The 20,294-nt window shown below is 41.5% G+C and overlaps 1 long non-coding RNA gene across 2 annotated transcripts in view; it reads right to left on the bottom strand.

Moving 5' to 3' along the window:
* LOC133385528 (uncharacterized) overlaps positions 1 to 20,294 on the bottom strand; it is a 31,295-nt gene that overhangs the window by 10,125 nt on the left and 876 nt on the right. The gene's annotated exons all lie outside the window — the stretch shown is intronic.

Below are 20,294 nucleotides of genomic sequence, written 5' to 3'. Positions count from 1 at the left end.
AAATTTATTTTAAATTGTATGTTTTTAAAATATGTTGTGCATCGCCTAGAAACCATTAGGTATGAGGTGACTAAATATATAAAATAAAACAATTTGATTGATAACCGCATTCCAATCTGTATACATCCGGGACAAACAAATGAGGTTGGCTTGCTTTAAAATGCAGACAGAATGAATTTGTCTTCCATTCCTATCAGCAACTTACTAAAAGAAAAACCCGAGTGAGGCCAGGAGGTCTGAATGATTACTGTCCTCTCCCCTCCTGCCAACAAAATGCCCTCTTGAATACTTGCTTTCTGTTTGTAACAATTATTGTCCTCATTACCTGTTGAGAGCTTAGCCCCAGTACAATTCATGAGACAAAGAGCCAGCACTTGCAGTTTTTGTTTTATTCATTCACACCACACGATGGTGCTAAAACAAAGCAGTATATAGCACAGGCTCTTCCTGGCACCACACACACATGCACACACACGCATGCGTGCACACACAATTTTAAAGTTGAGAACAACCTTTCAAGGATCAGCTTTGCTACACAGAAAGAAGAGAGGACTTGAGTCTCAGGTTTCATTATTTATGATTGGTTATTTTTGACCACCTCTGTGTGTGTGTGTGTGTGTGGGAAACACCTTGGTTAATTGACCAGTGAAATATTGCAACAAGGAGAGTGAATCCAGTCCTTTTCAAGAACAGCAGGGCAAAATTTAGAGGACTATCTCTCCTGGCAGAAAGGCTAGAATCTTTGTGGAAGCGATAATCCAAGAACTTGGTAAGACACATCCTACCAACTGCCTGCACCTGGCTCAAAATGTAAGTACAGACTCTGCTCTTTCCCTCCTCCTTTGCTAGAGTCAACACATTTTGCTGCCTGAGGCAAAGGATAATGTTATCACCACCATCCCATTCCACATACAGAAGCTGACCTGACTGGTAGTTATACCTTACTTCAGCACTAGCAATGGGACAGCCCTGTACCCTGCTTGAAGGCTGCAAACTAGCTAGCCGTGTGGCCTCCAAGAGAGAGAAATGGCTCAGGAGGAACAACAGGGGATTGCCCCTGCATCTGCTGCCTGAGGCAGCTGCCTCAGTTTGGCTAATGGTAGGGCCGGCTCTGTGTTGAGCTTGACATCCTCTTAATTCTGTTAAAACTAGTAAGGGGGATATCCCCCAAATAGCCAGGCAAGTCTCCTCATCCTGTGCATTGCTTTAGCCCTTGGTATTAGCTTCAGGACCCTCATCTGGAAGGCTGGACAGAAAAGCCCCGAGGCTTAAGGTTGTTGTATCCAGTGAAGTAGTCCAGATAGCACAAGGGCTTTTGCCTTCACACTGTGACTTCCTTTCCTTGTCGTCCCCCCCCCCCCAGGAGAGGGAGAGCAAGTCCCATTGTGCAGGCAGACGTCCTTGTGCTGTTGGGACAGGATGACTTCATTTGATACAGCCCTTACATTTCTCAGGCACAGTGGGACTGGGGATGCATCAAGCGGTTGACAGATTGCTGTCCTTCTCATCACCAGGAGTTTGCAGAGGAACATCCCAGACCTTTACCACCAGCATTGCAACACTGATAAAGTTCCAGCTAGACTCTTTCTTCTCCCCTCTCCTGCGAACTTTGTAACTTGTATAAAAGAGAAACTGAAATCCCACACAAGCCCATGGGCAGGAAGGAACATTCTGTCCTTGGACTTTGTACACTGACAACTTTATGTCTCATTTGTCTTCACTCAAATCATTCTCTTTCTCAACTCTGTCAACTGACCATTTTGTTTTGTAACTAGGAACTGTTTCCACCAAAATGGTCAAAACACACCCCTCCTGCATTTCAGTCTTTGGATGGCACTTCCATATGTCCCTTTGCAATAATGATAGCACAGTAGCCTATAAATAAATAAATAAACATTTTTCAAAATAATCAGGCATTGCTTCAGATCCTCCCTCTTTTTGAGTTAACACTAGCTGAGTGCTCGTGCACTGGAGCTGTATGGTGTAAGAGTGCACCACTACCAGAGAAATTACTTTTTTAGCCCTGAAAAGGAGTTATAAAATGCTACAAATTTGTGTGTGTGTGTGTGTGTGTGTGCATGCGCGTATGTATGCATGGATAATTATGTCACTGGGAATTGATTACGTCTGGAAAAATGCCCTCTAGATTCATGTCCCTGACACACATAGCAATCTCAAGAGCAATAAAAGGGCTATCTCAGAAAACAGTTGCGGAGAAACCATAATGTTCCCACAGCTGAAGGTTGGCCTTGGGTACAACAAATACAAAATAAATTTATGTTTGTTGTGCAATAAACTCATAAAATGGAAAGAACTTAACAAACCCCTAACAAAATGTTCACTGGTACCAATCCAGCTTAAGGAGGGGTTGGCTGGTTTGTTTAAGGTATGCTAGTTCTTATGGGTTGTTATATACCTGTCCTCATTTGGTTTATCCACCTTTGCATTTCCTAGCCAAATGGAGATTCTTTCTATGTACAGCAGGTAGACTGGAGATTGACATCGGATGTGAGACTAAGGGCTTATTTGTTTACCATACAGAATCAAACTGGTTTAAAAATCTTCCATGTGTTTGTCTAATGGGAGTCCTGGCAATAGTAGTTCTGGGTGGTGGCTAAGGAACTCTAACAAAGAATTCCCAGCACCCTTACCCAAAGGTTCTTTGTGGAAAGCCATAATAGTTAAACTGCATACAGCACTTTTCAGTAGAGATGAGCAAACTCTCCAAAGCTCTCTTTGGATCAACTCAGAAATGATCCAGGTTTTCTGAAAAAAACCCATTAATTTCCTCAACCCAATCTGGGGACTTAGAAGAATGCTCTCACCCATCTACTCCAACCCTTGCCAACCCCAAAATCCCTACCAGCTAATCCCTCTCCCTCCACCTTCCCTCTCAAGTGGTGGTGGAAGCAGCAGGCACAGAGGTTGTCAGGGTCAGGGCTGCACAGTGGAAGTGCTGGATTGGGTCTGCCGGTGGTGTCTGCTCCTTGTTACTGCCTCACCCCTCAGTACACGCCAGTGACTCTGCTGTTGGGAGTCTGTTGCTGCAGCTCTGCCCTATTGGGTGATCTGCTCTTGTCCACCTCCTCCCCACCTCTCTTTTCATCATGATCCTGACATACTGGGTAGTAGCATGCTTGACGAGGAACAGTCGGGTGAGTGCTGCTGGCACAGTTGGGCAGGAATCCTTCTCTAGCTTGGATTTTTATCTGAGAAAAAGAATTCAGGGGCTTTAAAAACTTGCCTCTCATTTGAAGCAGGGTTTTATGATCCTGTGCAGTTTGTATCCAAACCTGGATCAAAACACTCTAGTTTTAAGTTTTAGAATATTTGCTAAAGTGCGATGCAAAACCTTCACAAGGATGAGGTCTGTGACACACGAAGTTGCTGTTTATCCTCCATGAGATCAAGAATGTGTGTACATTTCTGTGTTGAGCACAAGAGATGGTCATGGCACTTTTCCCTGCCACAACTATCATGGATATGGCTGTGGCTGTCTTTTGCGAACTCACATTAATATATCTAACATTTGTCCTAATATACAGGAGTGAACTAGGTGAAAGTTGAAGACTGTCTCTCCCCAACACAATTCATTTTATGACGAATCCAACAGGATGATATAGGGCTCTGTTTGCGTGTGTTATCTGTATAATTATAAAGAAATATGACACACTTTATTTGGAAATACATAATTGTACTTGGAACTACTAAAAGAAGGTTCAGCCAAAAAGCTCTTGCCACATTATTTAACCATACATCAATTGAACGGTGGCTTTTAAATAGCTTTCCACTTTAGAATGACTAAAACCTAAGAGAAATGGAAAAGAAATGCCTTGATGATCCAACATCAACCTTTCTTTTCTATATCCAAAACTGACTACATAGTATAAGCTGTGTCGTCACTTGTGAAACGAAACTAATGGATGACGTTTGGTTCACTTATTTCCTTGGACAGATTATTAAATCAGTAATACTGTAGACATGCAGAAAGCACAAAGGAATCATTACTGTGGATTTTCACAACAGTATATATGCATTTACTAGATTAATCAATTAACATTTTGAGCTTTGATCCAAAACAAGGGCAGTGCCCCATTACTTGCATTTGGGAGAAAGGCATAGAAATCCAGTAAAGTGAAAATTAAATGAAGAATGAATGAAATGAGAAAAGAAAAATGTGTTTTAAAAAACGATAAAGCACACAATTTATAATGAGAAATAAAAATGCATGCCATTTTTCATCAACAATCTTTGTTTATAGTTATACAGATGCAAATATATGTAAATTTAGGCAGTTAATCAGTTAAATGATTGTCTGAGATTTCTGTGACTGAATGTCAATACTAATATTTACAAACAAAACATAGTATTTTTAGGTATTACATATATTTTTTAAAAAGAGACACAGCTGAGCTATTTACATATGGCTTGCAGCAGGTTTTGAACAAAGATGCAGTTGTGTCTTGTTTTTAATTTGTTACACACCAGATGGAGGAGTGAAATGAGGCATCTAAATGAAGGATGAGGCAAAAATCTGTTGTCAGAAAGGTAGTGGAGGTTGATTCTCAAAAAGCTTTCTGGACAGGTGAGACAGGGAGGGGGTTATAGCTCTGTGGCAGAACACAATGCTATGCATGCAGAAGGTGTCTGGTTCAATCCCTAGCATTTCTAGGTAGGGTTGGGAAAGACTCCTTTTCTGAAACAGTGTAGATAATACTGAACAAGAGATGGACTATTAGCATAAGATAGCTTACTATGTACTATGTTTTGTAGAATTAAGAGTCTTGCAGGGTCAGCAAAGTTCAGCGGGTACAGGCAGGAAAAGCAAGGAGCAACGTCTGTGAGCTGCACATGGACGATTCATCACGTTCATGGAAGCTAAGGCTATCAATGGCTGCTAATCATGTTAGCTACAGTGCCTTGCAAAAGTAATCAGACGACTGACTAATGCTCTCATATTACTGAATTACAAATGGTACATTGTAATTTCATTCTGTATATTTTATTTTGAAACACTGAAACTCAAAATCAATTATTGTAAGGTGACATTGATTTTATGTTAGGAAATGTTCAAAAGAAACATAAAAAACTGAAACATGTTGCTTGCATAAGTATTCAACCCACACACATTAATATTTGGTAGAGCCACCTTTTGCTACAATAACAGCTTTAAATGTTTTGGGGTAGGTATGGACTAGCTTTGCACACAGTGTTGGAGGGATTTTGGCCCATTCTTCTTGGCAGATTCTCTCCAGGGCATTCAGGTTGGTTGGACGTCACTTGTGGACCACAATTTTCAAGACTGCCACAGATTCTCAATGGGATTGAGATCAGGACTTTGACTGGACCACTGTAGGACATTCACTTTTTTCTTCTTGAGCCACTCTAATGTTGCTTTGGCCTTGTGCTTGGGATCATTGTCCTGCTGAAAAGGAAATTTCCTCCCAAGCTTCAGGTGTTTAGTGGACTGAAGCAGGTTCTCTTGCAGTATTTCCCTGTATTTTGTTCCATCCATTCTTCCTTCAATTTTAACAAGATGCCCAGTCCCTGCTGACAAGATGCATCCCCACAGCATGATGCTCCCACCACCACACTTCACTGCAGGGATGGTCTTGAGGCATGGGCAGTGTTAGATTTGCGCCACACATAGCGCTTTGAGTTTTGGCCAAAAAGCTCTATCTTGGTCTCATCTGACCACAAAACCTTTTTCCACACCACAGCTGGGGCACTCTCATGCTTTCTGGCAAACTCCAGACGTGCTTTCAGATGGTACTTTTTGAGTAACGGCTGCTTTCTTGCCACCCTCCCATACAGGCCAGTGTTATGCAGAGCTCTTGATATGGTTGACTGGTGCACCATTACTCCACTCCCAGCCACTGAACTCTGTAGCTCCTTCAAAGTGATTGTTGGCCTCTCTGTGGCTTCTCTCACAAGTCTCCTTATTGTTCAAGCGCTGAGTTTTGAGAGACGGCCTTTTCTTGGCAGTGCCTGGGTGGTGGGAGGCAGCTTCCACTTCCTGATTGTTGATCCAACTGTGCTCACTGGGATATCCAAACACTTGGATATTATTTTGTACCCTCTTCCTAATCTATGCCATTTGTATTACATTCTCTGTCACTTCTGTAGAATGCTCTTTGGTCTTCATTTTCCTTCAGATCCACAGCCTGACCAATGATCCTTCAACAGTGGGAGTTTTATCCTGACAATGTGATAACAACTTTAATGGTTCTCAGGTGGAGGCCAATGGTAAGGTAACTGTGTCCTGGATAGGGCAATTTCTTTCATCTGTGTCAACTGGGAGCTTCCACAGCACAAGGGTTGAATACTTATGCAAGCAACATATTTCAGTTTTTTATGTTTCTTACAAACATTTCCCAACATAAAACCGATGTCACCATTTGATAATTGATTTTGGGTTTCAGTGTTTCAAAATAAAATATCATACAGAATGAAATTGCAATGTACCATTTTTAATTCAGTAATATGAGAGCATGGGTCAGGGTCCTGAGTACTTTTGCAAGGCACTGTATATATTACCTCCAGTATCAAAGGCAGCATGCCTCTGAATACCAACTGTTGAGGAATATGAATGGGAGAGTTCTACTGCACTCATGTCCTGCTTGTGGGCTTCCCATAGACATCTAGTCGGCCACTGTGAGAATAGAATGCTGGTTTAGATGCGCCTTTGGTATGATTCAGTAGGACTCTTGTTATGTATTTATATGTACATAGTGGTGATTTATTGCCCAGACAGAAAGAGGGGGTTACTTAAGGACAGAGACCAATCAACAATGGGAAGTTGGAGCAGAACAAAGGGGACATAATGCTACCTGGAAGCAAGAAATACCGTGGTTTTCAAAAGAGAAGTACTGGTTTAGGGAACAGAACGCTAGTCAAGATGCTGGAAATGTCTCTGGTTCTAGTTCCCCTGTGGGTGATGAGAATTCGTGATAAAATTCATGACACAATTACAAACCCTCTAACATTTCACAGATGAAAAATAGGAACTTTCTTATGGATTACCTAACATCACTACCTATTAAGCACATTGTTCCCTCCCCCGCACGCACGCACACACACACACACACACACTAACAGTATCACACAACGCTGAAGACCTGTTCTCTGCTCCACTTTGCCTGTTCCACACTGGCTTCTGAAGGAGGATGCCAACTGATCAGAATGTTTAACCTTCTAGTGGATATGGTTGAAACATATTACAGAACAGCTGCAGCCAAAAATGTTTGGCAGTAATTATTATCTGGAGAAGAAGAAACAGGGGGAGGAGCTTGGAAATGGAGAGGAAGCATTACGCCCAAATTTGTGTCGATGCGTGTGCCATTTTGTATGTGTATACTAGACTCAAGATCCATCTGTCCTCCATTCTCGACACCCTTGGAGAGTGGCTGAAATCTTTATCACTAGCATCTCATCCTAGAAAATATTTTAGACCTCCCCAACATCTCTCCAAAAGGCAAGTAAGAGGCAAAACAGGGACAGATACCAGAAAACAGTGTCTGTCCCTGGTAAAAGGGACCAGTTGGAACATCTGCACTTTTACCCATCATACTTTGTAGAGAGTCCATGACTAAGAATAAACAATTTAAAAGATTAAATGGTTGTCCAGAGGAATTCAATATACAATTGTATCCTGCATAGAGGTATCTCTGCCATTCAACCAAAATTACCCAATCCCTGATTCAGAGCCCTTTATGTGCTCCTTCCCCAATAAATTAAATGCAAGGTACCAATACAACCTATCAATACATCCCTTTGCACATAGACAGCTATCCCATCTACTGAAATGAATGTAGAAGCCCTGGTGAGCATAGTGGACATCCTACACCAGTTAAGGGTCGGGCTGTCCTTTTATGCTACAGTCTGCTGAATGATATGGGCGATTCTGTGTAGAGATGTGGGTTAAAATGTGTAGGATGTAGTTATTATTAAATTCCTTTACACATACCAGTGCCACAATGATATCATCAGATTAAATTGCTAAAGGTCCACAGAATGGTGGAAATTGTTCAAATCTGTCATACATTTCCTGCATGGTGTAATTTTTCTGTAATACTTTTTTTAAAAAACTATTATTTTGCAATTAGGAAACAAATTTGCTGTTGAACAAAAAGCCATTTACAAATGTGTTTAACCTGAAGGGACAGTTTGTATTGTTCTTGAGACAAAAGGAAAAGTTGCAAATGGAGTAGTCTGCATTTGATATATTTCACCACAGTTCTTTCATTCACTAATAAACTAGCCATATGCTCATCAACTTTGACTGACTGACCTTGGTGAGGAATGAGGAGGCCAGGCCAGAGTTTACTCATCAAAAAGTCCAGAGAAAACTTCAGCACCCTCCATCTCCTTTGTTTGTCACCATGAAAGCTACAGAGACGTCATGGACCATGCCATGCTTGAGTTCACACACAGCATAGACTTAAGCAGCCCCCACAGCTTTCATTTCCTCACAGGAGTCAGTGTGGTGAGGTTAAGCTAGGTAGGGATGTATTGCACAGGTCCTTATGAAGAAACCTAGAGAAACGTCCTCCTTTATCTGCATGTGCTAATTTCCCCCACTATTTTTTTTAAAAAAACTTGTCCTACATATTTTTTTAAAACAGAACTGGTTAGGCAAATGTCTGACTGATCCTTTATTGTAGGGGTGGGGAATCTCAGGCCCAGGGGCTGAATGCAGCCCTTGAGACTCTCCCCAGGCTAATGCCCCTTCTCCAGGCAATACCACATCTCCTGAGGCTATACCTATCACTGACTCTGCTCTGTGTCCTTCTAGAGTGCCTTTCCTGCTTGGAATGTGTCCTTGAATTGTGATAATACCTCTTGCTTCCCTGGATGGAGGGTGTTCGTGTAAACCTCTGGAGTGCAGCGTATTGTACAAAGATAAGAGTCTCATCCATTGCTTTGGCCACTTTTCCCTCTGGCCACACCCACTGATGACATGTGATCCTCAGAAAGTTGCACATAGTTTCATTTTCGAGGGGTCTGTTTACCCCGCCCTTCTCCCTGTGGGAGCTGCCGGATGCTAAGATCAAGAGGAGATGCAGCCTTTGATCTTGCAAACGGACTATCACCCACATTGGCTTTTAGTGGGAAGACTATTATCAGGAGCTTCCATTTGAAATTACATCTTTCGGACTATACAGGCGAGAAGCCCTATTAGTGAAATCTAGTTGCCTCTACCTTATTGTTTAGTTTTTATTGTTTAGCTTTGATGTTTTGATGTTCTGATGCTCTTGTTGTTTTTGATGCTCTGATATTTTATATGTTTTTGCCTTGTACGTCGCTCAGAGTGACTGAGTATTCCAGCCAGATGGGTGACTAATAAATCGAATAAATAATAATAATAATAATAATAAAGGCTGATGACTTCCTCTAATTCTTCCTTGCTTGACTGGCTCCCTGCCAGCTGTGATGCAAGCACGGGGACTCATGGTCTCTGGTTTGTTTTCAAGGCTGCAGTGTTTGCAGAAACCACCCCAGAGTCTGCAGCAGTTAACTGTCCCCTTCCCCTATAGGGCCATCTGTCACCAATTGCCTTGAAGGAAAGATCTAATTGTTTATGTTTTGTCATTTTTCATTGTGATCATAAATACACTAACAGACAAAAAAACTCTTGTGGTTTTAAAACATAACTACCGCCAACAGATATTTCTATCAAACTTTTAAAAAGCAGGGAAACTGGGCAGCTATAGTGAATGCACCAGGGGAGCAAGAGGCCTGACCTTATCTCTGAGATATTGTACTGCCCTACACATTTGTAAAAATGCAAACACAATTTGGGTTGGTCTTTCACAGTCCAATCCACTTCCTGCATAGCTTGGAAGAATTTGGTAACATGTGCCTCTGAGCATATTGTGGGTGGACACTGAGCAGAAGGAAAGCCCCTTTCCTTTCCAAAAGTAAAACATTGTGAACAGTATCATTATTTTTCAGGTTTTCCCCCTCTTTCTATTCTACAGCAGACACATGTAGTGTCCTGCCCAAGCTGTCCCTGGCCACATTAACACCAGACATTTATTTGACTTGAAACAGTCATGGCTTCCCCCAAATTATCCTGGAAGTGAGTTTGTGAAGGGTACAGAGAGTTGTTAGGAGATACACTATTCCCGACAGAGCTACAATCAACAGAAGAGGGGCTGATTGTTAAACCACTCTGGCCACTGGAGCTCGTTCAGGGGAATAGGAGTCTCCTAACAACTCTCAGCACCCTTCATAAACTATACTTCCCAGGATTCTTTGGGGGAAGCCATGCCTGTTTCAAGTCAAATAAATGTCTGGCATGGGTGTGACCCCGATTAGCCAAGTCAAACAGCTGCTACTTTGGCTTTTAGAACAGTGAAAGTTGATTCTTACTGAGCATGCCTGTGTTATAGACTCCAGTGTTAAATTTCTTAAATTAATTAAAAATCGGAAGATTTTTAAACTGCAGAAGATGAAAATCAGGGTATGAGGCAAGGTCAGTAATAGGATTACAGATACTCTGTGAACATGGCTAATTTTTAATTAATTTCTACAAATTATGAGACCACTGACAAAAAGTCCAACGCGGGTCTGATTTTTTTCTCTTGCTTGGGACTTTAAACTGACGATTCTCCCTGAGTGTTTTGTGTATCTCCATGAAAACTTACAAGGGTTGTTAAGCAAGCATTTCTGTGTTCAGGACTATAATTTTTGTAAGATTTTGTTTGGAAATGAGTATCAGAATGGCATGGGGGATATTTTCAATTTAACATGGTGAAATGTGAAAAATCCATGCTGGATATAGTATACAGCCACTCTCATGGCTTTTACACCAGACACTTGGAAGGAATCAAAATCCCTCTTGCTGCACCTGAATGCCATCAAAGCATAACACAGAAAGAGTAGCTCACTCACTTTGTACCATATTTGGAAGATACTCAAAAGCACTGTCAGGGATTGTGCATATTGCTGGTCTGACCGCTCTTCTCCTGAGAGGTCTCTAGGCATGCCAGAAGACTCATAGGAAGGATCTTTGCAAGAAGCTTCTCTATTTCTGAGACCTTCGAGATACACAGACAACTTGTTTGGGGTGGGTGGGTAATCTCTCATGTCATTGTGGGACCAGACAGGCAATTGCTAGGAAGAGATTTGTAGTTACTGATAGGAAGCTGGCAAAAACAATTATTGAGCCTGTTGCTTAGCCTAGATAGGCTGTGAGTCTGGCATAAAGTCTTTCTCTAATAAAAAAGATAAAATAACAATGCACTATTTTTAATTTGCTGGTAATTTTCTAACCACAATAAGCATGAATGTTTAGTCATCTCAGGAGACTCAAATTGTACTAATTTCCAGTCTCTTTATTCTTACTTATGTTATTATTTATCCATAGGAGTTTCCCTAATGGCAGGTGGGGAAATAGGAAACAATGTAAAACCTGTGCCTGGGGATCATTTCTGAAGGAGGATTCGACCTGCACTGTGAGGCAGGCAACAGAAACATTCTTAGATCTGCATTCATCTCTGTTATCTTTTCAGTGCCTACTGAAGACCTTCCTCTTTCAACAAGCCTTTTAAGTTGATACCTTATTCCAGTCTGCATCTGTGTTAGAATTGCTTTTTAATACATTTTTAAAGCTTTTTTTTTTTTTAATGTTTTAAGTTTTTCTTTAAAAAAAGTTTTTTAAAGATGTTTTGTTTTAATATGTTTTTAAGGATGTTTTGTTTTATTATATTTTAAAGTCTGCTTTTATGTTTTAAAGTATTTTTAGTGCTTTTGTTTGCTGCCCTGGCCTCCTACTGGGAGGAAGGGAGAGATATAAATCTAATAAATAATAATAATAATAAATAATAATCTAATGACCTTGTGAGACTGTGAGGATATGACTAATCATTGGTATATTTGTGACTAAACTTTGTGGTATTCCCCCCCACAAGTGGGGATGGTTAATACATAGTCATAGGGTCTTTACACAAATTTTTGTGCTGCTTCCTTACTTGTCATGTGCCTTCATGCTACAGTATTATGAGCATCATTAAGTATGCCCTAACTTACAATCTGAAAACTCTTGGTATAATTTGCACAACTCTTCCACATACCAAAGTTATTCCAGTTATCCCACCTGTGTTCAGAACTTCTTGGATCCTGCGCTAAAAACCCCCAGCACAAACTAAGTTGTACTATGAGATATATTATGCTAATTGGCTGTCTTTGTATAAACACACATGTACTGTAGTTTGCTTATTATTATTTTAATTTATTACCCGCCCTTCATCCTCAGGTCCCAGGGTAGGTTACACAGTTTTAACATGCTGTTTGAAATTAAAACAATTTAAAAACAGCTTAACATCACAGCATCACAAACAATAGTCCTAAAAATACACATCTCAAATGTGAAAGGCCAAGGTAAAGAGGTGCATCATCAGCATTTCCCAAAAACTGTACAGTGAAGTTGCCAGACTCTGTGAGGAGGGAGTTCCACAACTTGGGGGCTGCAACAGAAAATGCCCTCTCCTTGGCCAACCCCCCCACACTTCTGATGGCAGCAGAAGTACCAAAAGGGACCCTTCTGCTGATCTCGGCACCTGAGAGGGTCTGTACAGAAGGAGGCAGTCTTTCAGATATTTGGGGCCCAAGTCATTTAGGGCTTTAAACACTAGTATGAGCACCTTGAATTGGGCCCAGAAATGAACTGGCAACCAATGCAGCTGTTTTAAAACAGGGATTAGAGGCAATCTAAATAGAACCCCAACCAGTAATCTAGCTGCTGCATTTTGGACCAGTTGAAGTTTCCGAGTTGTCTTCAAAGGCAGCCCCATGTAGAGTGCATTGCAATAATCCAGTCTGGAAGTAACCAGAGCATGGAGTAGAGTGACCCAGTCATTTCTGTCCAAAGGGGCCATAGCTAGTGAGCTAGTTAGAGCTGGAAAAAGGCATTCCTAGCCACTGAGGCCACTTGAGCCTCCAGTGACAATGTTGGATCCAGGAGTTCCCCCAAGCCGCAGACCTGCTCCTTCCAGGGGAATGCAACGCCATCCAGAACAGGCTGTCTCTTTATCTCCTGGACATGAGAACTTGGGACACGTACCACTTGTCTTTTCAGGATTCAGCCTCAATTTATTGGCCCACATTCAGCTCATCACAACCTCCTTACTTGTGTGTGTGTTTCATTTGAGTCACTTCTTTATTATTGCTTTACATATTTCAGAGCATAACCCCGAGGACAAAAACAGCTCTGGGGCTAAACTCTGGTTTGCTATGGCACACATTACACCCTGAAAATATTGTGCTAAGTGAAATAGTAAAATAACTTTCTAGAGTTCCTACCCAGCGTTCTCAACTTAAAAACATCAGAAGCCTTTAAAAAAAGCAACAGTCCACTGCAACAATACGGGCTAGAAACGTGTGTGTGTGTTTTCTGAAAAAAAAATAGGGACAGCTGAGATTCTTAGAAATATGTTCAAGCTTCTGAAATCTTCCATATCTGGCCTTGCAGTTGTACAGTTGTCCACCAAACTTTCAGGTTAGCAACCTCTCAGTGTAGTGTTTCCAATTACTACCCCACAATTATACAAGTGAGGAGAGGCAAGCCAACCCAAGGGGCCCACCACCTGTCTCATGCACTCAATGTTCATCTTTTTGTCAATGCCATTTAACATCTATGTTGTTATGTGCTTTCAAGTCAATTATGGCTTATGGCGACCCTATGAATCAGTGACCTCCAATAGCATCTGTATTGATCTATATGATCAATATATGAATTGATGTATATATGAATTGATCTATCTGTATTCATCTATATGAAGCTGTTATGAGTGGTCATTAGGGCATTTGTAGCATGGAGTCATTCGTATACTGATGACACTCTGCTCTACCTCTCTGTTTCATCCGAGTCAGGTGAGGCTGTTCAAGTTCTGGACTGGTGCCTGGATGCAGCTGAGGGCTAATAAGCTGAAGCTGAATCCCAACAAGATGAAGGTCCTGTGGGGGTGGTTTTCTTGTCCAGGAATTTAGGCAATTTGCCTGCCCTGGCTGGGGCTGTACTCTTTCTAAAAGAGCAAGTACATAGTATGGGGCTGCTCTTGCCACTAGAGGCTCAGAGGGCCTCTGTGGCAAAGAGCACTTATTAACACTCAGCTGCTTTGATGGCTATAACCATTCCTGCACAGAGATAGCCTCGTCACAGTGACCCATGCACTGGTCACCTCCAGAATGGATTACTCTGTGCGGCTGCCTTAGAAGCTGCAGCTGGTGCAGAATGCAGTGGCTTGGTTACTATCTGGGGCACCTTACCGTGACCATGTTATACCACTCATGAAGAGCTATGTTGCCTGCCAATTAGTGACTAGGTCAGTTACTTGTACTTAGGCCTAGTTACAGTTACAACAGGGTATTGGGACTAGGAAGTAGTAATGGCTTCACACAAATCATTATTGGATAATATTAACGGTACATATCAGCTACTTATTTTCTTGCTGCCAACAGTGTTTTAGCTAGACTCTGGAAATCTGCTACTGTATCATCTATGAAAGAGCAAGTACTGTAAGGCCTTAGAAACAGCTGAGATTGGCTAAATTACTATATTTCTAAGGAGGAGAAATGGGATTTGGCCTCAAACATCAGTGTGAGATTAATGGCCATAAGTTTATACTGAAATGTACATTATAATTTTAATTCATTACACAGAATTATTGCCTTTTCAAAATTGGACTGATTTAATAATTAAAACACACAATTATAATCATTTATCTCTGTTAAGGTCTGTCATGGAATTTTCCCCAAATGTTATCTGCAAACAGAAACTTTGTTGTAAAATCCCACTCATAAGGTTTTGGTTTCTATTTTAATGGCTTTCTCCTTTTGATGTTTTACAGTGATCACATTAAACAATTTATTGCTGATCAAATCTTCCCCTATAGGATTTATTTTGCAATTAGCGCTGAGTCCACACCAGAAGGATTACAGTTCCCCACATCATAGCAAATGTGATTTTTTCCTGTGCTGGGCTTCATGGTAATATCAGATTCATACTGCAGATGGTGGCTTGCTGCAAGCTACCTAGAGAATTCATATCAAAGATAAATATTTGAACTAAGACTGTTCCTGGTTCTTAGTTCCTTTTCCAGATAGGTATGCGTGTCACCTCAATTGTTTTTAATGTGTTTGATAGAGACTTTGTATTTCATTGCTGTTAGTCTCCGTGAACATCATCTTATAGAAGGGTGGTGTAGAAATATAACACAAGAATAAAAAGGTAAAAGTTGCCAGAATTTTTTTTCAGTAAAGCCAGAATGTTTTGAATAAAAACCAGCCACATAGTTACCTCTTAGTGTGCATTTTTTATCTTAGTAACAATCCATATATGCACACTAGAGACTAAGGTTGTTGAGCTGAGCCCCAGTACACTCTTTCTCTGTCTTTCACTCACTCACACACACAGAGCTGCATGAGAGACTGCACAGATCACTAGTGTGTGCTTCTCTCTCCACAGGCTCTGTTGTGCTTAGTAAAAATGGCAGTGCTGATCAATGTCATATTTTGGCAGCTGCAATTGTGAGGATAGTTTATACCATCATCTCAGCACAATTTCTTCACTTTGCTCTAGAAGGTGAGCTAATGTTCTGTCCATTGTATCTATCAGCATCAGTCATAGGAGGAAACAGGAAACCTTTACTACTAGGTCCACAACTTAAGAAGTGTGCCAGGATCCAGCCTCTTACCTGTTCCTGACTCTATATCCTGGACTCACTCAGGTGTCAGCATTTTTTAAATCCAAAGTTGGCAACCTGCTCTTCAGCTGCAGGACCAGTAGTCCCTTGTATAAGTCTGACTTTCCCAACTAAAACATACATTCTTTCCCAAAGGGGAATCTCTTTTAAGGAACAAGGGCTAAAAGACAGGATATAAACATTTTAAATCAGGAGCAGGGATCCTTGAGCCTTTGGCCTAATTCCATGCGAGAGAAGGGGAGCCCAGGGGGATAGGAGAGCGGGAGAGGGAAAACCTCCCGAACGGATGGAGCATTGGAAGGAGGGGAGAGCCCTCTGCAAATGATGAGTAGAGAGACTTTTGGCGAGAGCTATGCATGCCACCTCTGGAAGCCCACAAGGTGGTGGTGGGGAGAAGAGATGGCTCTACTCACTGCCAGCATGTGGCCACCTAAAAAAGTTACCCCAGGAAACTGCAATCCTTGACAGAAGATAAAGCACCCCTGCTTTAAATAAATACAGCAGTTTCTTCTAATTCACCTAGTGACTGATTTGGATTTAGCCTAACAAGGTCTAAACTGGGCCTTTGTTACTATAATGTTATTCCTAATCTAGCATCAGTCCAAACATGGATTAACATTTCAAACATGTTGTATGCATCTGTGATGTTAAAACACATTCACAAAATGTTTATCATTATTCTGCAGATTAGTTATTTGGAAACAGAACTATTCTGCAACTGCACATTTACTTGACCAGTATATGAAAACACTGTAAGTAGCATTTTCTTACCATTTCAAATTGGATTACATAGTTCTAAGGACCGGCACAAGGAGCTAAAGAGGAACAGTGCTATACCAGTCTGTCTAGAACACAAACATAAAGTCTGCATTAAATTTGTTTCCTGTATTAACATCTGTTTCTAATATTGTATTTTTAAACTGCTGTAACCTGTCCTGGAACTTTATGGTGAAGGGTGGGTAAAAAATAGAAATAAGAATAATAATTCACATGCGGCACAACTAGCACTTAAATATACCTTTCACTGTCACATATAAAACCACCTGCAGTCCGATACTGAAGGAAGAAAAGTGATTGTGAAACTAAAAGGATGAAGAAAACTATAGAGAGTTCAGAATTTTATTAAAACTACCTTGTGGTAGTCAGACAATAGTTTAGTACTTCATTTCAAACATTTTCAGCAGTCCAAAAAAACTCCCCTAAGCAAAAACTGGCTGTCAGCCAGCCTGGCATGATACACAGGAAATACTTCAGGGAATGGAATTCCCCTTTTCATAAAAGGTCATGTGAAGTGAAAACACACTTCTGCTGGGTTTCCCCGAGACAAAAAGTACCTAATGTCCTTGGCAATTTAATCAAATTACTTTTTCATATATATATACTCAGGAATTCCTCTGATTTACGAATTCCACTGAAGCTGAAACATGAGTAATTGGCACTGATTTGAAATATTAGGGTTTATTTTCTGTATGATCTGCATGAATTTTCCCCATCCCTTGTTATTACTATGCAATAGTGAAAATCTTCCACTCTGTATTCACCCCTGGCACTTCCCAGTTTCTTTTTCCATAAGGAAGATTTTGATTTTACTGGGAATTTCCAGAAAGGAAAATTTCACATGAACTGGGCAGCCTTATGTAAGCCACTCCCCACACTGTCAGCCCCACCCCATCTATAACATGAAAATAATAACACTGGCCTACACCACTAGAGGCATTGAATAGCCATCTGTCGGGAATGCTTTCATTTGGTTTCCTGCATTGAGCAGGGGGTTCGACTTGATGGCCTTATAGGCTCCTTCCAACTCTACGATTCTATGATTCTTACAAAGTTATTGGAATTACTGAGAATGTGCCTTTGTGCACAGATCAAAAATGCTATATGGATATAAGAAATACTAAAATGACTTTATCTTGTTATTATAACTTACAACCACAGGTGTTTTTTATCTGCACCATGAAATACATAATAAGCATGTTTGTGCCATCACTGTTGGATCATCAAGATCAGGGTTGAGATATCCTGTGCATGTACATAATCACTGCTGTTGCCAGCTATGCATAACCTGCATTAAATACATAGAGCCCCCCTGCCCCCACCCCAGTCATATCATAGACATACACAATTCAGAACTGTGCATGTTCTCATGTGCTGTGGGCAACTGAAATTTGGCTGTATCCTCACCTATACTGTGAATTGGTTAGGGGTTTTGCAGCCTACACGGTCTACTGTCTTTGCTTCAAGGCTGCCAAGAGTATAGTAGAAAGGCTGGGCACAGGGGATTCTGGGTTTTAGAATGTTAATCTCATTATAAGCAGGATGACACTACAGCTCCATTTATTTGTGACATGGCTAGCTTCTTTCAGTTTCCTCTTAGTCAGCAGGGCACAGTCTGGATTCGAAGCCATTTCCAACAGAAAACTGCCTCCTGCCAGCATTAGGTATCTCAGGCTGTGTCAATTTTAGAGCCCAGGTGTATGGCTCAGCATTACGAGTGTCTACCCTCTGCACTGAATGGCTAAACTGATCTCAAAATTTCTCATCCTATTTTCCAATTCCAAGTCCTTTAGACAAGCCCCAAATAAGGTAAGTAGTAAGACAAATACAACCTTCAAAAGTTAGAAATTTGACAAATTTCCAGAACTTAAATGTCCAGAACTCCCCCATCCCTGCTATTTATCTCAACTGCAGCTTCACCCCAACAAGTGCCTCTACACATCAACTCTGGGATCCTGCCCTGTAGTTTGAGAACCTGACAGCACAATTCTATGCATACTTACCCAGCAGTAAGCCCCACTGCAGTTAGTGGGTTTACTCTCACATACGTTGTACACAGGATGGCTCCATACCACTGGGTAAAGCCCAGTGACCATAGGTTTTAATTCTATGCATACTTACCTAGGAGTAAGGCCTACTCAATACAGAGGCGCAGCTATGGATAGTCAGCAGTACAATACAGAATAGCACTCTGTACACGCTCAAAGCAAGAACCTATAAGAACTGTAAATAGCAGCACTTTAAACTGACAGACATAAGAAGCAGCCTTATACCTAGTCTGAACATCATCAACTCAGTATTGTCAACTTTATCTGCAGCAGCTCTCTAGAGTTTCAGCCAGGGACCTATTCCAGCTCTACCTGAAGAAGCCAGGGACTGAGTTTAGGACCTTTTACATGCAAAACGTGCTGTACCACTGAACTTTCAAAGGCCCTTCCATTTTCTGGAGGAGATGCTATAGAAATAATTAATAACCAGAAGATTGCTTCAAGAGTTGCAAGGCTAAGCTTTGCAAACGATAACAGGATTTCCAGAGATAAGCGGCTGGCAGGCTAAGAAAATGAAAAACCTCACTTTGAATCTGGGAAGAAAATCAGGAAAATGCTGACAGGAATAAGGATTAGAGCAGAAATATGTTATCATTGTTTTTCTTGACCCTCATGACAGCACACAAACCTTTGACCCTCTCTTGTGCCTTGCTAACCTTAAATTAGCACTCTCCTCAAAAAAAGAGTTCCAGTGTAGGCCTGTGTATGTGTATTCAGAAGCAAGCTGTATGGAGTTCAATGGGGCCAGATATGCGTAGCAAGGGTGGGGAATCTGGGGCCCTTCAGATCTTGCTGGACTGCAACTCCCATCAGCCCTGAGCACTGGCTATACTGGCTGAGGCAGGTGGGAGTTGTAATCCAACAACATCTGGAGGGCCACAGCTTTGTCATCCTCATATATTGGATTGCAGCCTCAAGAGGGTGGCCTCTTTGTTGTTGTTATGTGCCTTCAAGTCGATTACGACTTATGGCGACCCTATGAATCAGCAACCTCCAAGAGGACCTGTCATGAACCACCCTGTTCAGATCTTGTGAGTTCAGGTCTGTGGCTTCCTTTATGGAATCAATCCATCTCTTGTTTGGTCTTCCTCTTTTTCTACCCCCTTCTGTTTTTCCCAGCATTATTGTCTTTTCTAGTGAATCATGTATTCTCATGATGTGTCCAAAGTAGGATAACCTCACTTTCATCATTTTAGCTTCTAGTGACAGTTAGGGTGGCCTCTTACATTTGCCAAAAAAGAGGAACATAGGAAGCTGCCATATACTGAGCCAGACCATTGGCCCATCTAGCTCAGTATTGGCCCCGCTCACAGGTGGCAGCTCTCCAGGGTTTCAGGCAGAAACTTTTCCCAACCGTACCTGGAGATGCCAAGGGTTGAACTTGGGACCTTCTGCAGGCAAGGCAGATGCTCTACCACTGAGCTAAGACCGAAAGCTATCACACACACACACACACACACGAACAAAGACTTGCATAAAACTTACGTATCCTATATAACATTTCGGGGAAGGGCCACAGCTTAGTGGTAGAGCATCTGCTTTGCCCAGGTCCAATCCCTGACATTTCCAGGTAGGGCTAGGAAAGGCTCCCTGCCTGAAACCCTGGAGAGCTGCTGCCAAACAGTGTAGACAATACTGAGCTAGATGGACCAACAAGCTGCTGCCAGACAGCGTGGACAATACCGAGCTAGACGGCCCAACAGTGTGACTCAGTATAAAACATTTCCCTCTGTTCCTATATGTATAGACACAAGTTTAGAAA

Source organism: Rhineura floridana, chromosome 5 (assembly GCF_030035675.1).
Source record: "Rhineura floridana isolate rRhiFlo1 chromosome 5, rRhiFlo1.hap2, whole genome shotgun sequence".
Lineage (NCBI taxonomy): Eukaryota > Metazoa > Chordata > Lepidosauria > Squamata > Rhineuridae > Rhineura > Rhineura floridana.
Note: the sequence above shows the minus strand (reverse complement) of the source record. Positions and strands in the feature narration are given on the sequence as shown.